Raw genomic sequence first — 18115 nt, forward strand, 5'->3', positions numbered from 1 at the left:
GGGAATCAGATATGGGGAATCAGAGGTGGGGAATCAGAGGTGGGGAATCAGATTTGGGGAATCAGAGGCGGGGACTTAGATATTGGGAAACAGAGGCGGGGAATCAGAGGCAGGGAAACCCAGGCGGGGAATCAGAAGCAGGGAATCAGAGGTGGGGAATCAGAGGCAAGGAATCAGATGTGCGGAATCAGAGATGGGGAATCAGAGGCAGGGAATCAGAATCAGAAGCAGGGAATCAGAGGCCGGGAATCAGAGGCTGGAATCAGATGCTGGGAATCAGAGGCCTGGAATCAGAGGCGGGGAATCAGAGGCAGGGAATCAGATGCGGGGAATCAGAGGCGGGGAATCAGAGCTGGGGAATCAGAGGCGGGGATTCAGAGTTGGGGAATCAGAGGCGGGGAATCAGAGGCGGGGAAACAGAGGCAGGGAATCAGATATGGGGAATCAGAGGTGGGGTATCAGGGGCAGGGAATCAGTGGCAGGGAATCAGAGGCGGGGAAACAGAGGCGGGGAATCAGAGGCAGGGAATCAGACACGTGGAATCAGATATGGGGAAACAGAGGCGGGGAATCAGAGGCGGGCAAACAGAGGCGGGGTATTAGATATGGTGAATCAGAGGTGGGGAATCAGAGGTGGTGAATCAGAGATGGGGAATCACAGGCGGGGAATCAGAGGCAGGGAATAGAACGCGGGGAATCAGAGGCGGGGAATCAGAGCTGGGGAATCAGAGGCGGGGAATCATAGTTGGGAATCAGAGGCGGGGAATCAGATATGGGGAAACAGAGGCGGGGAATCAAAGGCGGGGAAACAGAGGCGGGGAATCAGATATGGGGAATCGGATGCGGGGAATCAGATGCGGGGAATGGGAGCTGGGGAATCAGAGGCGGGGTATCAGAGTTGGGGCATCTGAGGTGGGGAATTAGATATGGGGAAACAGAGGCGGGGAATCAGAGGCGGGGAAACAGAGGCGAGGAATCAGATATGGGGAATCAGAGGTGGGGAATCAGAGGCAGGGAATCAGATGTGCGGAATCAGAGATGGGGAATCAGAGTCAGGGAATCAGAATCAGAAGCGGGGAATCAGAGGCCGGGAATCAGAGGCCGGGATTCAGATGCCGGGAATAAGAGGCCGGGAATCAGAGGTGGGGAATCAGAGTCCGGGAATCAGAGATGGGGATTCAGAGGCGGGGAATGATATATGGGGAATCAGAGGCGGGGAATCAGAGGCGGGGTAACAGAGGTGGGGAATCAGATATGGGGAATCAGAGGTGGCGAATCAAAGGCGGTGAATCAGAGATGGGGAATCAGAGGCGGGGAATCAGAGGCAGGGAATCAAACACGGGGAATCAGAGGCGGGGAATCAGAGCTGGGGAATCAGAGGCGGGGAATCAGAGTTGGGGAATCAGAGGCGGGGAATCAGATATGGGGAAACAGGGGCGGGGAATCAGAGGCAGGGAAACAGAGGCGGGGAATCAGATATGGGGAATCAGGGGTGGGGAATCAGAGGTTGGGAATCAGAGGCAGGGAATCAGAGGCGTGGAAACAGAGGCGGGGATTCAGATATGGGGAATCAGAGGTGGGGAGTCAGGGGCGTGGAATCAGAGGCAGGGAATTAGATGTGGTGAATCAGAGATGGGGAATCAGAGGCAGGGAATCAGAATCAGAAGCGGGGTATCAGTGGCCGGGAATCAGAGGAAGGTAATCAGAGGCAGGGGATCAAACACGGGGAATCAGAGGCTGGGAATCAGAGCTGGGGAATTAGAGGCGGGGAATCAGAGCTGGGGAATCACAGGCGGGGAATCAGAGATGGGGAATCAGAGGCGGGGAATCAGAGGCAGGGAATCAGATGCGGGGAATCAGAGGCGGGGAATCAGAGCTGGCCAATCAGAGGCGGGGAATCAGAGGTGGGCAATCAGAGGATGGGAATCAGATATGGGGAATCAGAGGCGGGTAATCAGAGCTGGGGAATCACAGGCGGGGAATCAGAGTTGGGGAATCAGAGGCGGGGAATCAGATATGGGGAAACAGAGGCGGGGAATCAGAGGCGGTGAAACAGAGGCGGGGAATCAGATATTGGGAATCAGAGGTGGGGAATCAGAGGTTGGGAATCAGAGGCCTGGAATCAGAGGCGTGGAATCAGAGGCAGGGAATCAGATGCGGGGAATCAGAGGAGGGGAATCAGAGCTGGGGAATCAGAGGCGGGGTATTAGAGTTGGGGAATCAGAGGCGGGGAATCAGACGCGGGGAATCAGAGGGGGGGAATCATAGCTGGCGAATCAGAGGCGGGGAATCAGGGGTGGGCAATCAGAGGCCGGGAATCAGAGGTGGTGAATCAGAGATGGGGAATCAGAGGCGGGGAATCAGTGGCAGGGAATCAGATATGGGGAATCAGAGGCGTGGAATCAGAGGCAGGGAATCAGACACGGGGAATCAGACACGGGGAATCAGAGGTGGGGAATCAGAGATGGGGAATCAGAGGCGGTGAATCAGAGATGGGGAATCAGAGGCGGGGAATCAGAGGCAGGAAATCAGACACGGGGATTCAGAGGCTGGGAATCAGACGGGGGGAATCAAAGGCGGGGAATCAGAGCTGGGGAATCAGAGGCAGGGAATCAGAGGCGGGGAATCAGATATGGGGAATCAGAGGCTGGTATTCAGAGGCGGGGAATCAGAGGCAGGGAATCAGACACGGGGAATCAGAGGTGGGGAATCAGAGATGGGGAATCAGAGGCGGAGAATCAGAGTTGGGGATTCAGAGGCAGGGAATCGGATGTGCGGAATCAGAGATGGGGAATCAGAGGTGGGGAATCAGAGGCGGTGAATCAGAGATGGGGAATCAGAGGCGGGGAATCAGAGGCAGGAAATCAGACACGGGGATTCAGAGGCTGGGAATCAGACGGGGGGAATCAAAGGCGGGGAATCAGAGCTGGGGAATCAGAGGCAGGGAATCAGAGTTGGGGATTCAGAGACGGGGAATCAGATATGGGGAAACAGAGGCGGGGTATCAGAGGCGGGCAAACAGAGGCGGGGAATTAGATATGGGGAATCAGATGTGGGGAATCAGAAGTGGTGAATCAGTGATGGGGAATCACAGGCGGGGAATCAGAGGCAGGGAATAGAACGCAGGGAATCAGAGGCAGGGAATCAGAGCTGGGGAATCAGAGGCGGGGAATCATAGTTGGGAATCAGAGTCGGGGAATCAGATATGGGGAAACAGAGGCGGGGAATCAGAGGCGGGGAAACAGAGGCGGGGAATCAGAGCTGGGGAATCAGAGGCGGGGAATCATAGTTGGGAATCAGAGGCGGGGTATCAGATATGGGGAAACAGAGGCGGGGAATCAAAGGCGGGGAAACAGAGGCGGGGAATCAGATATGGGGAATCGGATGCGGGGAATCAGATGCGGGGAATGGGAGCTGGGGAATCAGAGGCGGGGTATCAGAGTTGGGGCATCTGAGGTGGGGAATTAGATATGGGGAAACAGAGGCGGGGAATCAGAGGCGGGGAAACAGAGGCGAGGAATCAGATATGGGGAATCAGAGGTGGGGAATCAGAGGCAGGGAATCAGATGTGCGGAATCAGAGATGGGGAATCAGAGGCAGGGAATCAGAATCAGAAGCGGGGAATCAGAGGCCGGGAATCAGAGGCCGGGATTCAGATGCCGGGAATAAGAGGCCGGGAATCAGAGGTGGGGAATCAGAGTCCGGGAATCAGAGATGGGGATTCAGAGGCGGGGAATGATATATGGGGAATCAGAGGCGGGGAATCAGAGGCGGGGTAACAGAGGTGGGGAATCAGATATGGGGAATCAGAGGTGGCGAATCAAAGGCGGTGAATCAGAGATGGGGAATCAGAGGCGGGGAATCAGAGGCAGGGAATCAAACACGGGGAATCAGAGGCGGGGAATCAGAGCTGGGGAATCAGAGGCGGGGAATCAGAGTTGGGGAATCAGAGGCGGGGAATCAGATATGGGGAAACAGGGGCGGGGAATCAGAGGCAGGGAAACAGAGGCGGGGAATCAGATATGGGGAATCAGGGGTGGGGAATCAGAGGTTGGGAATCAGAGGCAGGGAATCAGAGGCGTGGAAACAGAGGCGGGGATTCAGATATGGGGAATCAGAGGTGGGGAGTCAGGGGTGTGGAATCAGAGGCAGGGAATTAGATGTGGTGAATCAGAGATGGGGAATCAGAGGCAGGGAATCAGAATCAGAAGCGGGGTATCAGTGGCCGGGAATCAGAGGAAGGTAATCAGAGGCAGGGGATCAAACACGGGGAATCAGAGGCTGGGAATCAGAGCTGGGGAATTAGAGGCGGGGAATCAGAGCTGGGGAATCACAGGCGGGGAATCAGAGATGGGGAATCAGAGGCGGGGAATCAGAGGCAGGGAATCAGATGCGGGGAATCAGAGGCGGGGAATCAGAGCTGGCGAATCAGAGGCGGGGAATCAGAGGTGGGCAATCAGAGGATGGGAATCAGATATGGGGAATCAGAGGCGGGTAATCAGAGCTGGGGAATCACAGGCGGGGAATCAGAGTTGGGGAATCAGAGGCGGGGAATCAGATATGGGGAAACAGAGGCGGGGAATCAGAGGCGGTGAAACAGAGGCGGGGAATCAGATATTGGGAATCAGAGGTGGGGAATCAGAGGTTGGGAATCAGAGGCCTGGAATCAGAGGCGTGGAATCAGAGGCAGGGAATCAGATGCGGGGAATCAGAGGAGGGGAATCAGAGCTGGGGAATCAGAGGCGGGGTATTAGAGTTGGGGAATCAGAGGCGGGGAATCAGACGCGGGGAATCAGAGGGGGGGAATCATAGTTGGCGAATCAGAGGCGGGGAATCAGGGGTGGGCAATCAGAGGCCGGGAATCAGAGGTGGTGAATCAGAGATGGGGAATCAGAGGCGGGGAATCAGTGGCAGGGAATCAGATATGGGGAATCAGAGGCGTGGAATCAGAGGCAGGGAATCAGACACGGGGAATCAGACACGGGGAATCAGAGGTGGGGAATCAGAGATGGGGAATCAGAGGCGGTGAATCAGAGATGGGGAATCAGAGGCGGGGAATCAGAGGCAGGAAATCAGACACGGGGATTCAGAGGCTGGGAATCAGACGGGGGGAATCAAAGGCGGGGAATCAGAGCTGGGGAATCAGAGGCAGGGAATCAGAGGCGGGGAATCAGATATGGGGAATCAGAGGCTGGTATTCAGAGGCGGGGAATCAGAGGCAGGGAATCAGACACGGGGAATCAGAGGTGGGGAATCAGAGATGGGGAATCAGAGGCGGAGAATCAGAGTTGGGGATTCAGAGGCAGGGAATCGGATGTGCGGAATCAGAGATGGGGAATCAGAGGTGGGGAATCAGAGGCGGTGAATCAGAGATGGGGAATCAGAGGCGGGGAATCAGAGGCAGGAAATCAGACACGGGGATTCAGAGGCTGGGAATCAGACGGGGGGAATCAAAGGCGGGGAATCAGAGCTGGGGAATCAGAGGCAGGGAATCAGAGTTGGGGATTCAGAGACGGGGAATCAGATATGGGGAAACAGAGGCGGGGTATCAGAGGCGGGCAAACAGAGGCGGGGAATTAGATATGGGGAATCAGATGTGGGGAAACAGAAGTGGTGAATCAGTGATGGGGAATCACAGGCGGGGAATCAGAGGCAGGGAATAGAACGCAGGGAATCAGAGGCAGGGAATCAGAGCTGGGGAATCAGAGGCGGGGAATCATAGTTGGGAATCAGAGTCGGGGAATCAGATATGGGGAAACAGAGGCGGGGAATCAGAGGCGGGGAAACAGAGGCGGGGAATCAGATATGGGGAATCGGATGCGGGGAATCAGAGGCGGGGAATCAGAGCTGGGGAATCAGAGGCGGGGAATCAGAGTTGGGGCATCAGAGGTGGGGAATCAAATATAGGGAATCAGAGGTGGTGAATCAGAGGTTGTGAATCAGAGATGGGGAATCAAGGCGGGGAATCAGAGGCAGGGAATCAGACGCGGGGAATCAGAGGCGGGGATTCAGAGCTGGGGAATCAGAGGCGGGGAATCAGAGTTGGGGAATCAGAGGCGGGGAATCAGAGGCGGGGAAACAGATGCGGGGAATCAAATATAGGGAATCAGAGGTGGGGAATCAGAGGTTGTGAATCAGAGATGGGGAATCAAGGCGGGGAATCAGAGGCAGGGAATCAGACGCGGGGAATCAGAGGCGGGGATTCAGAGCTGGGGAATCAGAGGCGGGGAATCAGAGTTGGGGAATCAGAGGCAGGGAATCAGATATGGGGAATCAGAGGCGGGGAATCAGAGGCGGGGAAACAGAGGCGGGGAATCAGATGTGGGGAATCAGAGGTGGGGAATCAGGGGCAGGGAATCAGTGGCAGGGAATCAGAGGCGGGGAATCAGAGGCGGGGAATCAAAGATGGGGAATCAGAGGCGGGGAATCAGAGGCAGGGAATCGGATGCCGGGAATCAGAGTCGGGGAATCAGAGATGGGGAATCAGAGGCGGGGAATCAGAGTTGGGGAATCAGAGGCGGGGAATCAGATATGGAGAAATAGAGGCGGGGAATCAGATATGGGGAATCAGAGGTGTGGAATCAGAGGTTGGGAATCAGAGGCAGGGAATCAGAGTCCGGGAAACTGAGACGGGGAATCAGATATTGGGAATCAGAGATGGCGAATCAAAGGCGGTGAAACAGAGATGGGGAATCAGGGCAGGGAATCAGAGGCAGGGAATCAAACACGGGGAATCAGAGCTGGGGAATCAGAGGCGGGGAATCAGAGTTGGGAATCAGAGGCGGGGAATCAGAGGCGGGGAAACAGAGGCGGGGAATCAGATATGGGGAATCAGAGGTGGGGAATCCGAGGTTGGGAATCAGAGGCAGGGAATCAGAGGCGGAAAATCAGAGGCGGGGAATCAGAGGAAGGGAATCAGAGTTGGGGAATCAGAGGCGGGGAATCAGAAATGGGGAAACAGGGGCGGGGAATCAGAGGCAGGGAAACAGAGGCGGGGAATCAGATATGGGGAATCAGGGGTGGGGAATCAGAGGCGGGGAATCAGAGTTGGGAATCAGAGGCGGGGAATCAGAGGCGGGGAAACAGAGGCGGGGAATCAGATATGGGGAATCAGAGGTGGTGAATCCGAGGTTGGGAATCAGAGGCAGGGAATCAGAGGCGGAAAATCAGAGGCGGGGAATCAGAGGAAGGGAATCAGATGTGCGGAATCGGAGATGGGGTATCAGAGGCAGGGAATCAGAGGCGGGGAATCAGAGGCGGGGAATCAGAGGCCGGGAATCAGATATGGGGAAACAGAGGCGGGGAATCCGAGGCGGGGAAACAGAGGCGGGGAATCAGATATGGGGAATCAGAGGTGGGGAATCAGAGGTTGGGAATCAGAGGCAGGGAATCAGAGGCGTGGAATCAGATGCAGGGAATCAGATGCGGGGAATCAGAGGCGGGGAATCAGAGCTGGGGAATCAGAGGTGGGGAATCAGATTTGGGGAATCAGAGGCGGGGACTTAGATATTGGGAAACAGAGGCGGGGAATCAGAGGCGGGGAAACCCAGGCGGGGAATCAGATATGGGGAATCAGAGGTGGGGAATCAGAGGCAAGGAATCAGATGTGCGGAATCAGAGATGGGGAATCAGAGGCAGGGAATCAGAATCAGAAGCAGGGAATCAGAGGCCGGGAATCAGAGGCCGGAATCAGATGCTGGGAATCAGAGGCCTGGAATCAGAGGCGGGGAATCAGAGGCAGGGAATCAGATGCGGGGAATCAGAGGCGGGGAATCAGAGCTGGGGAATCAGAGGCGGGGATTCAGAGTTGGGGAATCAGAGGCGGGGAATCAGAGGCGGGGAAACAGAGGCGGGGAATCAGATATGGGGAATCAGAGGTGGGGAATCAGAGGTTGGGAATCAGAAGCAGGGAATCAGAGGCGGGGAATCAGAGGCGGGGAATCAGAGGCAGGAAATCCGATGTGCGGAATCGGAGATGGGGAATCAGAGGCAGGGAATCAGAGGCGGGGAATCAGAGGCGGAGAATCAGAGGCCGGGAATCAGATATGGGGAAACAGAGGCGGGGAATCAGAGGCGGGGAAACAGAGGCGGGGAATCAGATATGGGGAATCAGAGGTGGGGAATCAGAGGTTGGGAATCAGAGGCAGGGAATCAGAGGCTGGGAATCAGATGCAGGGAATCAGATGCGGGGAATCAGAGGCGGGGAATCAGAGCTGGGGAATCAGAGGTGGGGAATCAGAGTTGGGGAATCAGAGTCGGGGACTTAGATATGGGGAAACAGAGGCAGGGAATCAGAGGCGGGGAAACAGACGCGGGGAATCAGATGCGGGGATTCAGAGCTGGGGAATCAGAGGCGGGGAATCAGAGTTGGGGAATCAGAGGCGGGGAATCAGATATGGGGAATCAGAGGCGGGGAATCAGAGGCGGGGAAACAGAGGCAGGGAATCAGATATGGGGAATCAGAGGTGGGGTATCAGGGGCAGGGAATCAGTGGCAGGGAATCAGAGGCGGGGATACAGAGGCGGGGAATCAGAGGCAGGGAATCAGACACGGGGAATCAGATATGGGGAAACAGAGGCGGGGAATCAGAGGCGGGGAATTAGATATGGGGAATCAGAGGTGGGGAATCAGAGGTGGTGAATCAGAGATGGGGAATCACAGGCGGGGAATCAGAGGCAGGGAATAGAACGCGGGGAATCAGAGGCGGGGAATCAGAGCTGGGGAATCAGAGGCGGGGAATCATAGTTGGGAATCAGAGGCGGGGAATCAGATATGGGGAAACAGAGGCGGGGAATCAAAGGCGGGGAAACAGATGCGGGGAATCAGATATGGGGAATCGGATGCGGGGAATCAGAGGCGGGGAATGGGAGCTGGGGAATCAGAGGCGGGGTATCAGAGTTGGGGCATCTGAGGTGGGGAATTAGATATGGGGAAACAGAGGCGGGGAATCAGAGGCGGGGAAACAGAGGCGAGGAATCAGATATGGGGAATCAGAGGTGGGGAATCAGAGGCAGGGAATCAGATGTGCGGAATCAGAGATGGGGAATCAGAGGCAGGGAATCAGAATCAGAAGCGGGGAATCAGAGGCCGGGAATCAGAGGCCGGGATTCAGATGCCGGGAATAAGAGGCCGGGAATCAGAGGTGGGGAATCAGAGTCCGGGAATCAGAGATGGGGATTCAGAGGCGGGGAATGATATATGGGGAATCAGAGGCGGGGAATCAGAGGCGGGGTAACAGAGGTGGGGAATCAGATATGGGGAATCAGAGGTGGCGAATCAAAGGCGGTGAATCAGAGATGGGGAATCAGAGGCGGGGAATCAGAGGCAGGGAATCAAACACGGGGAATCAGAGGCGGGGAATCAGAGCTGGGGAATCAGAGGCGGGGAATCAGAGTTGGGGAATCAGAGGCGGGGAATCAGATATGGGGAAACAGGGGCGGGGAATCAGAGGCAGGGAAACAGAGGCGGGGAATCAGATATGGGGAATCAGGGGTGGGGAATCAGAGGTTGGGAATCAGAGGCAGGGAATCAGAGGCGTGGAAACAGAGGCGGGGATTCAGATATGGGGAATCAGAGGTGGGGAATCAGGGGCGTGGAATCAGAGGCAGGGAATTAGATGTGGTGAATCAGAGATGGGGAATCAGAGGCAGGGAATCAGAATCAGAAGCGGGGTATCAGTGGCCGGGAATCAGAGGCAGGGAATCAGATGCTGGGAATAAGAGGCCGGGAATCAGAGGTGGGGAATCAGAGTCTGGGAATCAGAGATGGGGATTCAGAGGCGGGGAATGAGATATGGAGAATCAGAGGTGGGGAATCAGAGGCCGGGAAACAGAGGTGGGGAATCAGATATGGGGAATCAGAGGTGGCGAATCAAAGGCGGTGAATCAGAGATGGGGAATCAGAGGCGGGGAATCAGAGGCAGGGAATCAGATGCGGGGAATCAGAGGCGGGGAATCAGAGCTGGCGAATCAGAGGCGGGGAATCAGAGGTGGGCAATCAGAGGCGGGGAATCAGATATGGGGAATCAGAGGCGGGGAATCAGAGGCGGGGAAACAGAGGCGGGGAATCAAATATAGGGAATCAGAGGTGGGGAATCAGAGGTTGTGAATCAGAGATGGTGAATCAAGGCGGGGAATCAGAGGCAGGGAATCAGACACGGGGAATCAGAGGCGGGGATTCAGAGCTGGGGAATCAGAGGCGGGGAATCAGAGTTGGGGAATCAGAGGCAGGGAATCAGATATGGGGAATCAGAGGCGGGGAATCAGAGGCGGGAAACAGAGGCGGGGAATCAGATATGGGGAATCAGAGGTGGGGAATCAGGGGCAGGGATTCAGTGTCAGGGAATCAGAGGCGGGGAATCAGAGGCGGGGAATCAGAGGCAGGGAATCAGACACGGGGAATCAGAGGCGGGGAATCAGAGATGGGGAATCAGAGGCGGGGAATCAGAGGCAGGGAATCGGACGCCGGGAATCAGAGTCGGGGAATCAGAGCTGGGGAATCAGAGGCGGGGAATCAGAGTTGGGGTATCAGAGGCGGGGATTCAGATATGGGGAAATAGAGGCGGGGAATCAGATATGGGGAATCAGAGGTGTGGAATCAGAGGTTGGGAATCAGAGGAAGGGAATCAGAGTCGGGGAAACAGAGGCGGGGAATCAGATATGTGGAATCAGAGGTGGCGAATCAAAGGCGGTGAAACAGAGATGGGGAATCAGGGCAGGGAATCAGAGGCAGGGAATCAAACACGGGGAATCAGAGGTGGGGAATCAGAGGTGGGGAATCAGAGGCAGGGAATCGGAGATGGGGAATCAGAGGCAGGGAATCAGAGGTGGGGAATCAGAGGCGGGGAATCAGAGGCCGGGAATCAGATATGGGGAAACTGAGGCGGTGAATCCGAGGCGGGGAAACTGAGGCGGGGAATCAGATATGGGGAATCAGAGGTGGGGAATCAGAGGTTGGGAATCAGAGGCAGGGAATCAGAGGCTTGGAATCAGATGCAGGGAATAAGATGCGGGGAATCAGAGGCGGGGAATCAGAGCTGGGGAATCAGAGGTGGGGAATCAGATTTGGGGAATCAGAGGTGGGGACTTAGATATTGGGAAACAGAGGCGGGGAATCAGAGGCGGGGAAACAGAGGCGGGGAATCAGATATGGGGAATCAGAGGTGGGGAATCAGAGGCAGGGAATCAGATGTGCGGAATCAGAGATGGGGAATCAGAGGCAGGGAATCAGAATCAGAAGCAGGGAATCAGAGGCCGGGAATCAGAGGCCGGAATCAGATGATGGGAATCAGAGGCCTGGAATCAGAGGCGGGGAATCAGAGGCGGGGAAACAGAGGCGGGGAATCAGATATGGGGAATCAGAGGTGGGGCATCAGAGGTTGTGAATCACAGATGGGGAATCAGAGGCGGGGAATCAGAGGCAGGGAATCAGACGCGGGGAATCAGAGGCAGGGATTCAGAGCTGGGGAATCAGAAGCGGGGAATCAGAGTTGGGGAATCAGAGGCGGGGAATCAAATATGGGGAATCAGAGGCAGGGAATCAGAGGCTGGGAATCAGAGGCAGGGAATCAGACGCGGGGAATCTGAGGCGGGGAATCAGAGCTGGGGAATCAGAGGTGGGGAATCAGAGTTGGGGAATCAGAGGCAGGGAATTGGATGTGCGGAATCAGAGATGGGGAATCAGAGGTGGGGAATCAGAGGTGGTGAATCAGAGATGGGGAATCAGAGGCGGGGAATCAGAGGCAGCAAATCAGACACGGGGATTCAGAGGCTGGGAATCAGACGGGGGGAATCAAAGGCGGGGCATCAGAGCTGGGGAATCTGAGGCAGGGAATCAGAGTTGGGGATTCAGAGGCGGGGAATCAGATATGGGGAAACAGAGGCGGGGAATCAGAGGCGGGCACACAGAGGCGGGGAATTAGATATGGGGAATCAGAGGTAGGGAATCAGAGGTGGTGAATCAGTGATGGGGAATCACAGGCGGGGAATCAGAGGTAGGGAATAGAACGCGGGGAATCAGAGGCAGGGAATCAGAGCTGGGGAATCAGAGGTGGGGAATCATAGTTGGGAATCAGAGGCGGGAATCAGATATGGGGAAACAGAGGCGGGGAATCAGAGGCGAGGAAACAGAGGCGGGGAATCAGATATGGGGAATCGGATGCAGGGAATCAGAGGCGGGGAATCAGAGCTGGGGAATCAGAGGCGGGGAATCAGAGTTGGGGCATCAGAGGTGGGGAATTAGATATAGGGAAACAGAGGCGGGGAATCAGTGGCGGGGAAACAGAGGCGGGGAATCAGATATGGGGAATCAGAGGTGGGGAATCAGAGGCAGTGAATCAGATGTGCGGAATCAGAGATGGGGAATCAGAGGCAGGGAATCAGAAGCGGGGAATCAGAGGCCGGGAATCAGAGGCCGGGAATCAGATGCTGGGAATAAGAGGCCGGGAATCAGAGGAGGGGAATCAGAGTCCGGGAATCAGAGATGGGGATTCAGAGGCGGGGAATGAGATATGGAGAATCAGAGGCGGGGAATCAGAGGCGGGGAAACAGAGGTGGGGAATCAGATATGGGGAATCAGAGGTGGCGAATCAAAGGCGGTGAATCAGAGATGGGGAATCAGAGGCGGGGAATCAGAGGCAGGGAATCAGATGCGGGGAATCAGAGGCGGGGAATCAGAGCTGGCGAATCAGAGGCGGGGAATCAGAGGTGGGCAATCAGAGGCGGGGAATCAGATATGGGGAATCAGAGGCGGGGAATCAGAGGCGGGGAAACAGAGGCGGGGAATCAAATATAGGGAATCAGAGGTGGGGAATCAGAGATTGTGAATCAGAGATGGGGAATCAAGGCGGGGAATCAGAGGCAGGGAATCAGACGCGGGGAATCAGAGGCGGGGATTCAGAGCTGGGGAATCTGAGGCGGGGAATCAGAGTTGGGGAATCAGAGGCAGGGAATCAGATATGGGGAATCAGAGGCGGGGAATCAGAGGCCGGGAATCAGATATGGGGAAACAGAGGCGGGGAATCCGAGGCGGGGAAACAGAGGCGGGGAATCAGATATGGGGAATCAGAGGTGGGGAATCAGAGGTTGGGAATCAGAGGCAGGGAATCACAGGCTTGGAATCAGATGCAGGGTATCAGAGGCGGGGAATCAGAGGCGGGGAATCAGAGCTGGGGAATCAGAGGTGGGGAATCAGAGGCAGGGAATCAGATGTGCGGAATCAGAGATGGGGAATCAGAGGCAGGGAATCAGAATCAGAAGCAGGGAATCAGAGGCCGGGAATCAGAGGCCGGAATCAGATGCTATGAATCAGAGGCCTGGAATCAGAGGCGGGGAATCAGAGGCAGGGAATCAGATGCGGGGAATCAGAGGCGGGGAATCAGAGCTGGGGAATCAGAGGCGGGGTATTAGAGTTGGGGAATCAGAGGCGGGGAATCAGATATGGGGAAACAGAGGTGGGGAATCAGAGGCGGGGAAACAGATATGGGGAAACAGAGGTGGGGAATCAGAGGCGGGGAAACAGAGGCAGGGAATAAGATATGGGGAATCAGAGGTGGGGCATCAGAGGTTGTGAATCACAGATGGGGAATCAGAGGCGGGGAATCAGAGGCAGGGAATCAGACGCGGGGAATCAGAGGCGGGGATTCAGAGCTGGGGAATCAGAAGCGGGGAATCAGAGTTGGGGAATCAGAGGCGGGGAATCAGATATGGGTAATCAGAGGCAGGGAATCAGAGGCGGGGAATCAGAGGCAGGGAATCAGACGCGGGGAATCTGAGGCGGGGAATCAGAGCTGGGGAATCAGAGGTGGGTAATCAGAGTTGGGGAATCAGAGGCAGGGAATTGGATGTGCGGAATCAGAGAGGGGGAATCAGAGGTGGGAATCAGAGGCGGTGAATCAGAGATGGGGAATCAGAGGCGGGGAATCAGAGGCAGGAAATCAGACACGGGGATTCAGAGGCTGGGAATCAGACGGGGGGAATCAAAGGCGGGGAATCAGAGCTGGGGAATCTGAGGCAGGGAATCAGAGTTGGGGATTCAGAGGCTGGGAATCAGATATGGGGAAACAGAGGCGGGGAATCAGAGGCGGGCAAACAGAGGCGGGGAATTAGATATGGGGAATCAGAGGTAGGGAATCAGAGGTGGTGAATCAGTGATGGGGAATCACAGGCGGGGAATCAGAGGCAGGGAATAGAACGCGGGGAATCAGAGGCAGGGAATCAGAGCTGGGGAATCAGAGGAGGGGATTCATAGTTGGGAATCAGAGGCGGGAATCAGATATGGGGAAACAGAGGCGGGGAATCAGAGGCGGTGAAACAGAGGCGGGGAATCAGATATGGGGAATCGGATGCAGGGAATCAGAGGCGGGGAATCAGAGCTGGGGAATCAGAGGCGGGGAATCAGAGTTGGGGCATCAGAAGTGGGGAATTAGATATAGGGAAACAGAGGCGGGGAATCAGAGGCGGGGAAACAGAGGCGGGGAATCAGATATGGGGAATCAGAGGTGGGGAATCAGAGGCAGGGAATCAGATGTGCGGAATCAGAGATGGGGAATAAGAGGCAGGGAATCAGAATCAGAAGCGGGGAATCAGAGGCCGGGAATCAGAGGCCGGGAATCAGATGCTGGGAATAAGAGGCCGGGAATCAGAGGTGGGGAATCAGATATGGGGAATCAGAGGTGGCGAATCAAAGGCGGTGAATCAGAGATGGGGAATCAGAGGCGGGGAATCAGAGGCAGGGAATCAGATGCGGGGAATCAGAGGCGGGGAATCAGAGCTGGCGAATCAGAGGCTGGGAATTAGAGGTGGGCAATCAGAGGCGGGGAATCAGATATGGGGAATCAGAGGCGGGGAATCAGAGGCGGGGAAACAGAGGCGGGGAATCAAATATAGGGAATCAGAGGTGGGGAATCAGAGGTTGTGAATCAGAGATGGGGAATCAAGGCGGGGAATCAGAGGCAGGGAATCAGACGCGGGGAATCAGAGGCGGGGATTCAGAGCTGGGGAATCAGAGGCGGGGAATCAGAGTTGGGGAATCAGAGGCAGGGAATCAGATATGGGGAATCAGAGGCGGGGAATCAGAGGCGGGGAAACAGAGGCGGGGAATCAGATGTGGGGAATCAGAGGTGGGGAATCAGGGGCAGGGAATCAGTGGCAGGGAATCAGAGGCGGGGAATCAGAGGCGGGGAATCAAAGACAGGGAATCAGACACGGGGAATCAGAGGCGGGGAATCAGAGATGGGGAATCAGAGGCGGGGAATCAGAGGCAGGCAATCGGATGCCGGGAATCAGAGTTGGGGAATCAGAGTTGGGGAATCAGAGGCAGGGAATCAGAGTTGGGGAATCAGAGGCGGGGAATCAGATATGGGGAAATAGAGGCGGGGAATCAGATATGGGGAATCAGAGGTGTGGAATCAGAGGCTGGGAATCAGAGGCAGGGAATCAGACGCGGGGAATCTGAGGCGGGGAATCAGAGCTGGGGAATCAGAGGTGGGGAATCAGAGTTGGGGAATCAGAGGCAGGGAATTGGATGTGCGGAATCAGAGATGGGGAATCAGAGGTGGGGAATCAGAGGTGGTGAATCAGAGATGGGGAATCAGAGGCGGGGAATCAGAGGCAGCAAATCAGACACGGGGATTCAGAGGCTGGGAATCAGACGGGGGGAATCAAAGGCGGGGCATCAGAGCTGGGGAATCTGAGGCAGGGAATCAGAGTTGGGGATTCAGAGGCGGGGAATCAGATATGGGGAAACAGAGGCGGGGAATCAGAGGCGGGCACACAGAGGCGGGGAATTAGATATGGGGAATCAGAGGTAGGGAATCAGAGGTGGTGAATCAGTGATGGGGAATCACAGGCGGGGAATCAGAGGTAGGGAATAGAACGCGGGGAATCAGAGGCAGGGAATCAGAGCTGGGGAATCAGAGGCGGGGAATCATAGTTGGGAATCAGAGGCGGGAATCAGATATGGGGAAACAGAGGCGGGGAATCAGAGGCGAGGAAACAGAGGCGGGGAATCAGATATGGGGAATCGGATGCAGGGAATCAGAGGCGGGGAATCAGAGCTGGGGAATCAGATGTGCGGAATCAGAGATGGGGAATCAGAGGCAGGGAATCAGAAGCGGGGAATCAGAGGCCGGGAATCAGAGGCCGGGAATCAGATGCTGGGAATAAGAGGCCGGGAATCAGAGGAGGGGAATCAGAGTCCGGGAATCAGAGATGGGGATTCAGAGGCGGGGAATGAGATATGGAGAATCAGAGGCGGGGAATCAGAGGCGGGGAAACAGAGGTGGGGAATCAGATATGGGGAATCAGAGGTGGCGAATCAAAGGCGGTGAATCTGAGATGGGGAATCAGAGGCGGGGAATCAGAGGCAGGGAATCAGATGCGGGGAATCAGAGGCGGGGAATCAGAGCTGGCGAATCAGAGGCGGGGAATCAGAGGTGGGCAATCAGAGGCGGGGAATCAGATATGGGGAATCAGAGGCGGGGAATCAGAGGCGGGGAAACAGAGGCGGGGAATCAAATATAGGGAATCAGAGGTGGGGAATCAGAGATTGTGAATCAGAGATGGGGAATCAAGGCGGGGAATCAGAGGCAGGGAATCAGACGCGGGGAATCAGAGGCGGGGATTCAGAGCTGGGGAATCTGAGGCGGGGAATCAGAGTTGGGGAATCAGAGGCAGGGAATCAGATATGGGGAATCAGAGGCGGGGAATCAGAGGCCGGGAATCAGATATGGGGAAACAGAGGCGGGGAATCCGAGGCGGGGAAACAGAGGCGGGGAATCAGATATGGGGAATCAGAGGTGGGGAATCAGAGGTTGGGAATCAGAGGCAGGGAATCACAGGCTTGGAATCAGATGCAGGGTATCAGATGCGGGGAATCAGAGGCGGGGAATCAGAGCTGGGGAATCAGAGGTGGGGAATCAGAGGCAGGGAATCAGATGTGCGGAATCAGAGATGGGGAATCAGAGGCAGGGAATCAGAATCAGAAGCAGGGAATCAGAGGCCGGGAATCAGAGGCCGGAATCAGATGCTATGAATCAGAGGCCTGGAATCAGAGGCGGGGAATCAGAGGCAGGGAATCAGATGCGGGGAATCAGAGGCGGGGAATCAGAGCTGGGGAATCAGAGGCGGGGTATTAGAGTTGGGGAATCAGAGGCGGGGAATCAGATATGGGGAAACAGAGGTGGGGAATCAGAGGCGGGGAAACAGATATGGGGAAACAGAGGTGGGGAATCAGAGGCGGGGAAACAGAGGCAGGGAATAAGATATGGGGAATCAGAGGTGGGGCATCAGAGGTTGTGAATCACAGATGGGGAATCAGAGGCGGGGAATCAGAGGCAGGGAATCAGACGCGGGGAATCAGAGGCGGGGATTCAGAGCTGGGGAATCAGAAGCGGGGAATCAGAGGTGGGGAATCAGAGGCGGGGAATCAGATATGGGTAATCAGAGGCAGGGAATCAGAGGCGGGGAATCAGAGGCAGGGAATCAGACGCGGGGAATCTGAGGCGGGGAATCAGAGCTGGGGAATCAGAGGTGGGTAATCAGAGTTGGGGATACAGAGGCAGGGAATTGGATGTGCGGAATCAGAGAGGGGGAATCAGAGGTGGGAATCAGAGGCGGTGAATCAGAGATGGGGAATCAGAGGCGGGGAATCAGAGGCAGGAAATCAGACACGGGGATTCAGAGGCTGGGAATCAGACGGGGGGAATCAAAGGCGGGGAATCAGAGCTGGGGAATCTGAGGCAGGGAATCAGAGTTGGGGATTCAGAGGCTGGGAATCAGATATGGGGAAACAGAGGCGGGGAATCAGAGGCGGGCAAACAGAGGCGGGGAATTAGATATGGGGAATCAGAGGTAGGGAATCAGAGGTGGTGAATCAGTGATGGGGAATCACAGGCGGGGAATCAGAGGCAGGGAATAGAACGCGGGGAATCAGAGGCAGGGAATCAGAGCTGGGGAATCAGAGGAGGGGATTCATAGTTGGGAATCAGAGGCGGGAATCAGATATGGGGAAACAGAGGCGGGGAATCAGAGGCGGTGAAACAGAGGCGGGGAATCAGATATGGGGAATCGGATGCAGGGAATCAGAGGCGGGGAATCAGAGCTGGGGAATCAGAGGCG

The sequence above is a fragment of the Narcine bancroftii genome, chromosome 4 (genome assembly GCF_036971445.1).
Source record: "Narcine bancroftii isolate sNarBan1 chromosome 4, sNarBan1.hap1, whole genome shotgun sequence".
In the NCBI taxonomy this organism is placed as follows: Eukaryota; Metazoa; Chordata; class Chondrichthyes; order Torpediniformes; family Narcinidae; genus Narcine; species Narcine bancroftii.